The sequence below is a fragment of the Lagenorhynchus albirostris genome, chromosome 1 (genome assembly GCF_949774975.1).
Source record: "Lagenorhynchus albirostris chromosome 1, mLagAlb1.1, whole genome shotgun sequence".
NCBI lineage: Eukaryota > Metazoa > Chordata > Mammalia > Artiodactyla > Delphinidae > Lagenorhynchus > Lagenorhynchus albirostris.
The window spans coordinates 31,112,409-31,123,292 of record NC_083095.1 but is presented as its reverse complement, the minus strand read 5'-3'; the positions used below and the strand labels follow the sequence as shown (position 1 = coordinate 31,123,292).

The following is a 10,884-nucleotide window of genomic DNA, read 5'->3' as shown; positions in this document are numbered from 1 at the left end:
AGAGCCCCAGTGCCCCTTCCTGCCAGGCGGGGTGGGAGCGGGACAGAGATCAGACAACAAACCCGACATCCATTTATTTAATACTGTGCTGCTGTGCTTTATAAGAAATGTATATTTGTTGTTCGTCCCCATTTCTGGCACAAAGCTCCTAAAACCCTTGGAATTTCCTGTGAAGAGAGAGATATGGGGTGACTTTGAACCCACACCCGTGGATGGCACTGGTTGCCAGAACTAATCACTTTCAGTCCTATCCCCCGACCTTGGGGGGAGGGAGAGGGGCTGGAGGCTGAATCAGTTGACCTTGGCCAATGATTTCATCAATCATGCCTATGTAATGAAGCTTCCAAAGAAACCCAGAAGGATGGGGTTTGGGGAGCTCCCTGCTTAGTGAACACATGGACATACAGGGAGACTGTCCAGCTTGGAGGGCGTGGAAGCTCTGTACCCTCCCCCATACCCTGCCCTATGCATCGCTTCCGTCTGACTGTTCCTGAGTTGTATCCTTTTATAACAAACAGGTTATATAGTGAGTAAAATCTTCTCTGAGTTCTGTGAGCTGCTCTAGCAAATTAATTGAACCCAAAGAGGGGGTCATTGAAACCTGCAATCTATAGCCAGTCAGTCAGAAACACGGGTGACAACCTGGACTTGTGAAATGGCATCTGAAGTGTGTGTGTGGTGAGGTGGGGGGGACAGTCTTATAGGACCGAGCCCTTAACCTGTGGAATCTGATGCTATCGCTGGGTAGACGGTGTCAGAATTGAATTCGACCGTAGGACGCCCAGCTGGTGTGGGAGATTTGCTTGGATGTGTGGGGACACCCCCCTCCCCCCACCAACACACACATTGAAAATTGGTGGCTAGAACCTTTAATTGGTGATCAGAAGTGGGATCAGAGTCAGACCACTTTAAATGCTCTTGTTGAGGCCCTGCTGTGTGCCAAGTATTGAATTACAAAGAAGGATGAAAAAAGTCCTGGCCTTGAGACCCACACAACCTTGTGGAGAAATCGTGGATGAGAACGACTCCAGCTGGGCTGAAGGTGCACAGTGCCACGAGGGAGGCACAAAGATCATAAGATGGCTTCAACTGAGAGGCCCTGGAGGGCTTCCTGGAGGAGGTGCTATGAAGAGGAGGCCACAGGAAAGCCACTCCAGGTGGAAAGGATTGGCATAAGGAGAGGAAACATGAAGTGTGGGAACCGAAGTGCAGCCTGACTGAGGCACAAGGCCCAGGTAGGGTGGTAGCCGATTGTTAGGCTGAGGAGATGGCTTGGGGCCGGCTGAGTGCCTGGAACCCTGTGTGACAAGCCATGGAGGGCCGTTAACAGGGAAATAACCTGAGTGTGTTTGGGGGAATTGAACCTGGCTGAAGGAATTGAAGAGGGGGAGAGATCTGAGAGCCATTCCACGAGATAGGAACCCCTAGCAATATTCCAGGCAGGTAAGGAGAGTGCAAACAACAGTAGGGCAAAGGGCAGGGTGGAAGATGAGGGCCGATGCCAGCCCTAAGGTGCCCACCCTGCCCATCAGATTCTCTGGTCCCAAGTACAACCGAAAGAGCTCATTTTGCTGCACAGAAAAGCATACCTTTGTTCATCACCAAGCAGCGCTTTCTTTGATAAAGCAAACCGAAGTTTAACGTTCTTGAAAGTTAAAGCTAAAGCTACATAAAATATAAACGAAAGAATTCTGTCATTTAAAAAATAGATAATTTTGTTTTAAACAAACCTAGAATGATCTTCACTAGGATTGAGCATTGAATGCGGGGGCAGGGGAGACATAGGGTCGTGTTCCCCCACCCCTCTCTGCTTCAAGCCCAGGGGTTCCTGAGCCCTCTCTTCAGAGAGAGACACCCCACACCAAGCTGGGGAGGTGTCCTTACCCCTGCCCACGTGGGCATGGGCTCAGCTCTGACACAACCCCCCTCACAGGGCCATCAGTGGAAACACATCCTCTGATGAGGGGGCAGTGCTCTAGGGACCCTGGGCAGCACCGGGTTGGTGTCATCACCTCTGAGACGCCTCCAGCAGGTGCTGTGGTGCATTCACACAGCCTTTGTGCCCTTGGACGGTGAAGCTGAGCTTCTGCAGACATCTCTTGTTGAGCTAAATGTCCCAGGGTTACCCAGCCCAAGCTCCCACTGCTTGCCACACAACAGCCCAATAAATCGAGAGATGAGCTGTTGGGTCCTCAGAATAGCAACTTACTTGGAAAGCCAGCAGACTGAGAAGCTGGTGGACTAGGGTCCCAAAGAACCATCTCCCCAAGTTAGAATTCAGGCTTCTTTTATACTAAAAGGGGAAAGGGGAAAGTCCTGGTTCTGGCCAGACTCGGAGGGGATGTGTTAATTTCTTCCTTCCTGCATCCATTCACAGGTGAGCCTGGTCAGGATGTTTCCCTGTGAGCTAAACAAAGGTATTTTAACTTAATGCTCATTACCTGGGAGGCAGGGTTCCCAGAGATGAGCCATTATGTATAATTTAAGCTTATAGGCAACATCCCTTTAGTGATGAACTTGTACTAGAGTACAAAGTTTCTTCCCTATTACACTCCCATTTAAAATGTACAACTAAATGGTTTTCAGTATATTCACAGATTTGCACAACCACTACCTCAATCAGCTTTAGAACATTTCATCACCCAGATTGAAACTCTGTACCCACTCTGTACCCATTCCTCCCTCCCTCCAACTATAGGCAACCAATCTACTCTCTGTCTCCGTAGATCTATTCTGAACATTTCATATAAATGAAATGGCACAACATCTGGACTTTTGTGACTGGCTTCTTTCAGGTAACAATGTTCTAAAGGTGCATCCGCGTTGTAGCACGTGTTGGTACCCCAGGCCCTCTATGCCTAATGATATTCCACTGTGTGGACTCATCACGTCTTCTTTGTCCGCTCACCTGTTGATGGACACTTGGGTTGCTTCCACTTTTCAGCAATTGCGAACAGTGCTGCTGTGAACATTTGTGTACAAGTTTTTTAAGCAAAGATGTAAAGGAGATGAAGGAATTAACCTCACACAACTGGTAAAGGCCCTAAGTCGGGAGCCTGCGTGGTGTGTGTGAGGAAAAGCGAGGAGGCCTCTGTGAGGAAGAGACAGAGGGAGACGAGAGCGGAGAGGAATGGGTGGTGAGTCACGCGAGGCGTTGGGAGCCATTGTAAGGGCATGAGTAATGTGAGGACCATTGGATAGTGTTGAACAGGGAAACACATGAGCTGACGTCTGACACTCTGTTTTAGGTCAGCGTGTTCTCTGAGGTCATGGGGAGGATGAGAAGACGTGGGATAGGGCTTCCCTGGTGGCGCAGTGGTTGAGAGTCCGCCTGCCAATGCCGGGGACGCGAGTTCGTGCCCCGGTCCGGGAAGATCCCACATGCCGCGGAGCGGCTGGGCCCGTGAGCCACGGCCGCTGAGCCTGTGCGTCCGGAGCCTGTGCTCCGCAACGGGAGAGGCCACAGCAGTGAGAGGCCCGCGTACCGCAAAAAAAAAAAAGAAGACGTGGGATAGGGTGGAAGAGAGAGGGGAGGAAAGTGTGGAAAGTCCCTAAGGAGCCAGGAACACCCAGTGAGCAGAGGGGACAGGCCATGATGCCCCAGGCCCAGGAGGTGCAGCCTGGTTGATGCTGGGAGGCGCTCAAGGCAAGACTGGGCAGGACTGAGTGGGCCAGGCTTCCACACTCCCGTCGTCCCCCGATGAACGCTGATGCATCTTTATCCAGAGCGTTCCTCTGAGAAGCACATCCTCTGACATCCTGAGGAGGGCAGGTGACGGGAGGTGGGCAGCTACTGTCACTTGATCAGGAGTCCCACACCCTGTGACATCTGCTCTCCCTCCCCCAGCTGCCACCCCCATCCTCAGCTCTCAGTAACTTGGCTTTCACCCCAGGGACTCTACGGAAGTTCTTTTGATCACCAGAGCTCTTTGAAACGGCCCAAACGTTTCCTCTTTCAGTCCACCCTGTAGAGCTTTTCTCCCAAAGGATGCAAGTACTCAGGCACCAGCAGCATCGACCTCGACCAGGAGCAGGTTGGAAATGCAGAATTCCAGGCCCAGCCCCACGGAAGCAATCCGCCCCTTAGCAAGATGCCTGGGTTTGAGAAGGACAGTTTTATCTGCCCATGTTGAGGGGGACAGCTCTTTCCTCCACTTTGCCAAATTAAGGAGTGAGGGCTGCTGTCCTTTTCCAGGACTTCGTCCCCCAGGGCTCAGTGACTGTCGAGCAATGGGCGCAGTTAAAGTCAAAACCCTGGGTTCTCCCTCTCTGGTCAGCTTTTGCATCCCCAAGCTGCAGAGAGTAGAGCCTGGGTCTCTCTGTGCCTAAATGATTGGGTAGAATAAGTGCTGCCGTCCAAGGGAGAGAAATTGAAGTGCTGTTGCTGGATACTCAGCGGACACTGAATCAGGGCACTGTGCCTTTAAGAAAGATGAAAGCACATCTCGCGGGTGGAGCCTGGCCCAATTATCCAGGTCCTGGGAAGTTGTTAGGGCCTGCCTTTGCTGAGACCAGGCCTTGGCGGTTCTGGTTTGCAGTTCTCGCAGCCCCGGCCCTGCGTCCCTACTTCCCTGCTGCCACACGACTGAGCTTTGGCACCGGTGAGCCTCCATCCCACCGCCCACCCACGAGCTCGCTGTGCCGCCGTCTTTCCAAGCCTTGTGTTGACAGCTATCATTTTCAAACTCCTCTTCAGGCCTTTCTTCCTCCTTTCAAGTTCAGGCTCTTCCGTGGTTAAAATCATCTTCTCTACATTTTCCCTTTCCTTCCTCTCAGCCTGTGCTGGGGGCGGGGAGCAGGCAAAAGTAAGGAAGAAGGCTGATTTTCCAGGCTGAACTTCAGAGGGTGAAGGTGAGGCCACCCAGTCTGCTGGCTGAGCAGGTGTTTCGAATCGTGTGTGTGTGCGTGTGCGTGTGCGTGTGTGCGCGTGTGCGTGTGTGTGTGTCCTCTGAGCTGGAATCAGTGACTCTGGAGAGAGGCTCCAGGTGTCCCATGCCTCCAGCCCTTACCTGGTATTCCAGGTACACACAGTAGGTACTCGACAATAATGGGCAAAGATTAAGAAATGCAGAGTAATGGCAGGAGAACTGGTCTGGGAAATTAAGACACTTGGATTCTATCTCCAATTCCACCTGTAGCTTTTTCAAAGCTCCTTGACCTCCCCAGGCATGCACTTTCTATAAAAGAGGCCAATAATTCCATCCTCACCTCCTCTGGCTACTGTGAGACCAATTAGATGACTGAGGAGATATTTTCTTCCAAGGACCAGAGAACAGAACCAGGTGGGTGGAAGTCACAAGGGGGCAGATTTTAGGTCAAAATCAAGAAGAAATTTCCATTAACCAAAGTCCCTTCTATAGGCCACGTAATCAAGCAGAGAGCCTTCTGTTCTGGGAACCACGCAAGACAGACAGGTGGACCAGCTGACTGAAGTCCTGCCTGAGGGGGGCTGAACCCTGGGCTGTAAGGTCCCTTTGAAATGCGAGCGGCTACATTTTGGTGGATATCAAAGGACTTTGGGAAGCATCTACGTGAGGCTGTAAGTACGTTGGCTGTTCTGCGCATTTCCCAGAAGCCAGGCCGGGTTCAGGGACGGGAGATGGGCCCCAAAAGCCAGGGGAGAGCCAACTGACCACCTGGGCTCTGGCGTCACAGAGTGACTTTGCCATTGCGGGCAGCACCTGGAGTCCAGAGCTTCTGCGTCTGGCAGGTGCACCGACAGAGAGCACAGGCACTTTCTGCTCAGGTCCCCGCAGTGGGCGGACTCTAGTGGGAACCGGCTCTCAGGACCTCTAGAGCCCAGGCTTCTCTGGCTGGGCCGCACGCTTCCAAGGGAGGAGGCCGATGGTGAGACTGGCCCCTCAAGGAGATGCGAGCGCTCAGACAGGGAGGCCAGGTGTCCTCCACCGTGAAATCAGACCCTGCAAATCTGGTGCAAGCGGGGCCTCCCCGGGAGACAAGCCCACCCTTCTTTCCTGGTGGTTCTTAGCTATAAACTCTGATCAAAGGAAAAGTTATCTTTCACATCTTTCAAAGCCTACCCCTCTGCTCCAAGACTGAGAATCAGACCCTCTCCTTCCACTCCGTAAAGGTCCTTTTGGGAGGATTCTCTCCCATTCCACAAGAATTGACTCAGGGTGGCTGGACAGACAGCTCCTGCCATCAGCGCCCCTGCAGGAGCCTGGTCCTCTTCTCCCCAGCATACACTTCTCCCCACCGTACGCACCCTCCGGTCTCTGCTGCCCACCCTTCATGCAAGGGAGATTTTCTTCTGTAACTTGGGGAGGGTAAAATATTTTTGGTAGGGGAAAGGCCGGAGGAGATAAAGGGGTTATTTGACATCCCTCCTTTTGGCTGGTCCTGTGTGAGCTGTTGTATCGCCCAATTTGGCAGTGGGGGTTAGGTAGGGAGGACAAAGTTGGAGCTGAAGGAGACCGTTGAGGAACCCTTGCACACAAGTACAGCTGCTCTGGGGCTCAAGAGAAGATGTGCAGCTGGGGGTCAGAGGGCCCTCCCCTACTCCCCTGCTTGAAACCCAGCCTGCTCTGGCGCCCCGGGGACTAGACGTGTTGGGAACATCTGAGACAGCCCCAGGTGTCGATGTGCCCATGGTGGATGCCAGCCACTGGGGGGGACTGAGCAGGGGAGGAAGCAGAGATGCCAGGCAGCACAGAGAGAAATTTGGACCCCTTGGGTGGTAAGAGAGGAGAGAGAAAAAGTGCTGCTCTGAGAAGAAGCTTTGCAGTTAGGGAAGGAGAGTAACCAGAGTGGAACACGTGTTTGGTTAACTGTGTTTATGTAGGAGAGACAGAAACGTGATTATAGACTGAAGAGGAGAAGCTCACAGAAAAGCCGAAGTTGAATCATTAGGAGAAAGATAATTAATGGATCAAAGACACAGTGAGGGCGGGGAAGGGATCTTGGAGGCAGAAGGGATTTTCCTTAAACAGGACAAGGGAGGACGAAGGTAGGAAGGAGGTAGAGACCCAGTGGGTAACCTTCACCCCACCCCTGAAATGGAAGGGGAAGGTCCCTCACAGCACCCTCTGCAGGCGAGGGGCTCGAGGAAGCGGAAGGCCTGAAGTGGCCGCAGGGGGGCTGGGGAGGTGCTGCACAGGACCTGGGGGCCTCAGGGCTGGAAGATGTGCCGAAGCCACCACAGCCAGCTGTGAGCCTCGGCGGGGAACCCCTAGAGGGGACAACTAGCGAAATGGCCCAAGAGTCACCAGGAGGGACTGCTGAGTGTAGACATTCACCGCCCCGCCCCCCACCCATGGGGGGGCTGGCCTGAAAACCCCAGGGGCCCACTTCTGGCTCTGTTCCCATGATGCCATAATGATGGGATATTGGGCGAACCTGGAGACTCTTGGGGTTTCCTCTGTCTGGTTGGTGGAGCCAGTGGAAACTCATCGCCTGGCTTAGGAGTTGATGAAGGAGGGGAAAGCTGGCTAAAGACTTGCTGTAGCTCTTGGGAAGAGCAGAGTACGCTATTAATGGTACCACCCGATGCCCCAGAGAGCAGATATTGAAGGCAAAGCAAATCTCACAAGGCCCATCGAATTATTTCCCTGGGATGCAGTGTCTAGTGGCAAATGATGAAGGATCGGTGCTCGGGATATCGGGAGCCCAGCCTGACTGCCTCAGAAAACTGGGGGACTTCGCTTAGGTCATTGGCCTCCGTTTCCTCGTCTCCTTGGGGGTGTATTTGTGGTCACATCATCGGGTGAGGGAGCAACTTCATAGGAGTTGGGTCTTAGCAAATCTGAGAGCAGAAAGAGAGTCAAGAATCGGTCAGGTTCGCATCTCTTCTCCCCCCAACCCCCCCGAATCGGCGCAGACATCCCACAGATTTAGGAACAGGATCCGAGTGAACTGGTCCATCCAGGGCCCTCTGTCCCCCACCCCACCCCCACTCCCCAACCCTGCTGCCGTCATCAGACACAGGCAGCAGAGGTGGGGAGTCTGTCCACCCCTTGTCACATGCTGTAGTCGCTGCACCAGCTTCTTTGCTGCTGATCCCAACCTGGCTCTCCAACCGGCTCCGTGACCAGCACAGCTCGGGCTGTGCTCACCAGTTTGGCGTCTGAACCCAGAACACCACCAGAGCAGCCCCAGCTCCCTGGCGGCAGGTGGCTTGTTTTCTGCCCCTGCAGGGATCTGAGATTGATTTAGCCTGTTTCCGTGGCAGCGCTGGTTGCAGTTGCAGCATCTGCTTCCCCACGAGGCTGGGTGAGTCACGGCCGCCCACGCCAACCCGTGGCACAGCACAGTCCTGCCGGGAGCATGGATAAATCAGCAGGAGGTTGCCGGAGCGCTTTGCAGTGCCTGGTGGCTTCCTGCCCTGGGTCTCAGGCCCAGTACAAATAGCGTACTGGGCATAGGGCCATGGACTGGGCTTACCCACCCAGAAAACTGGCAGTCTCTGCCCACGAGAGCTGTTAGATCAGCTTTGACTGAATTCAGAGTGGTTTTATCTTGGCTCCAGTAGCTGCAAGGCCTTATGGGAGAGAAATGCAGGTTTTCAGACTCCAAATCCAGTGCTCTTTTTCACTACCCAACGATCAGCTCTCAAACTTGTCTTTCTCTGGCTACCTCAGCACCCAGGTTCCTTCTGGCTCTCATCCCAGGACCTTCCTTTGTGACACCCATCAGCCCTCCCCTCTGGACAACAGTCCTCAAATTGGATTCTTTCCCAGGCCTTCTCCTCCCTGAAACGTATCTTTTCTTCATCCTTTCCTTTCTACTGAACTGGGTAATCTGGAAGAAAAAAAAAAAAAAGAGTTCCTTCTGTATCATTAAGGCTAATAGCAGGTTATAGGGCTAATCTCAAAGGTATTGCTTTTATCCTTGACTTTGAGAGGCAGGACGTCCACCTAAGACAATGGTTTCTCAAAATATATTCCCTGGACCAGCATCAGCATCACTGGGGAGCTGGTTAGAAATGCAAATTCCCAGGCCCCACCCCAGAGTACTGCATCACAAGCTCTGGGAATGAGGGTTGACAGTCTGTGTTTGAACAAGCGCTCCAGGTGATTCGAATACACTCCAGAGTTTGAGAACCCCTGGTCTAAGGAAGTGGGTCTGCGGCAGTGGGGATGGAGCGTTTTGGTCCTTACCTCTGGCTGTGGTCGCCACACAGCTGCAAGTGTCTCTGTTTTGTGTGAGCCCCACTGGGGGGCTTGGGTAGGCAAAGACCCCAACTGCTCCAATTCTGGGGGCCTGGAGTTTTCCTCAATTACGTCCTTCCTCCAGATTGTTTCCATCAATGGAAAGAAACTGGTGTGCTTTTTTCTATGTGGAAAAGGCAGCATTACCTTACCTACCACAGAGAGGGCCTTGGGGGTAGAAGGAAACCCACCTATTGAAAATGAACAATCCAGCCATTGTGTCCGGGGCCTAGGTCCCACAGAGCACACTTCCTAAGAGCTGAGGAATTCCAGCAGAGGGAAAAGGCACTGATAATACGTATTAATCAATGTCCATTCCTCTTCCACCTCTCAGTTCTTTTTTTTTTTTAACATTTACCGATCACCTCTGTGCTTGGTCCAGTAAACGGCCCCATGACCCAACTCACAAGAGAGTGAGAGCATCAGTCAGAATAGATCAGTCTATGCCAGGGTATCAAACAGCCCCACTGTCTCAGTGGTTTAACATAACAGGCTTCTTTTATAAATGCTTCTTAGCCAATGAGGGACTGCTCTGCTCTGCTCCACAGAATCTCTCAGGGGCTCAGGGTGATAGAACCCATCATCTTATAGCTGCCTTGGTCACCGCAGCAGGAAAAGAAACAGCTGGAGGGGGTCAGGCACTGCCCACGCACCCCGCCTCGCCAGCCCAGAAGGTGAATCCTGGCGCTTCTGCTGGCATTACACTGGGCAGATTCAGTCACAGGGGCCAGGACGTGTGTGCAGAAAGACAAACGGATACAGTCACACGTTAAAAGCCGTCACCACATTGGGGAAGACCCCTCATTTAATCCTCTTTTGCTCTCTAACAAACCTTTACAGCATCAGGCATCAGGCCAGACCCTGGGAATGTGGTGACACCAGGGCTGCTGCCCTGCACAGCCTGAGGGACATCACTCCTACTGTGTTCTGTATGAATCTGCCCCCTGCAGTTGTGTGATGCAGGAGCTCTGCCTCTGTTTTTCTGGGTCTGTTCTATTTTATCATGAATATCCATTTTCCCCAGCAGAAGAAACACTCTCAAAGGGCAGGGATGGTACCTGAGTAGCTCAGCACTATCATCTTAGAGTTTAGCACGGTGCCTGGTGGACTCAGTCAATGCTGGTTAAGTGGGTGCTTGAAAATGAATAATTCTTGACTGCGTTTCCCACGGATCCCAGCCTTCAGGGAGCTTATAATCGGCCGAGTCAAGAGCTATACAAACAATTAACTGAAATATCAAAAAAAAAATCTCATGCCAGAGAGAGCAAAATACATGTCACATAAAAATCTGGGCTACGTGGCTTGGAGCACAGAAAAGCACAGGGTCACTTTGACCCAGGTGGGCTCAAGGAAGCTATCCTTGTTCTGTCGGTGAAGCACTCAGGTCCAAAGAGGTTGATGGCCCTGTCTGACACGGGGTGAGCTGCAAAGCTGTGGAAGGACCCTGTTGTATCCCTTGGTCTGGTGTTATTTTCTTCTCCCCACACTATTAACTAACAAATCGCTATATTTGCAGAGCAGTTCACAGTTTTCTGACAGCTTTCCTGTGCAGCTAAGACCTAAAATACCCCCAGGCGCCCAGCCTGAGAATTTGGTTAGTTTTTGGTGCTGCGTTCACTTCCCGTAGGGGATGTGGGATGTGTCTTTTGTTGTGAGGCTGGAACGTCTAGTTCTCCCTGCCTGGTTCTACCTCACAGCACTTTCCCCCCCACCTGCC

General features: G+C 52.5%; 1 long non-coding RNA gene across 1 annotated transcript in view; it reads left to right on the top strand.

The window, feature by feature from the left end:
* The first annotated feature begins 4,613 nt into the window (after positions 1 to 4,613).
* The window catches only part of LOC132529718 (uncharacterized), a 32,135-nt gene continuing 25,864 nt past the window's right edge, over positions 4,614 to 10,884 (top strand). Inside the window, exons 1-2 of the long non-coding RNA XR_009543555.1 lie at positions 4,614 to 4,851; positions 5,361 to 5,539. This is a non-coding gene — a long non-coding RNA (uncharacterized LOC132529718). The remainder of the gene's footprint in view (positions 4,852 to 5,360; positions 5,540 to 10,884) is intronic.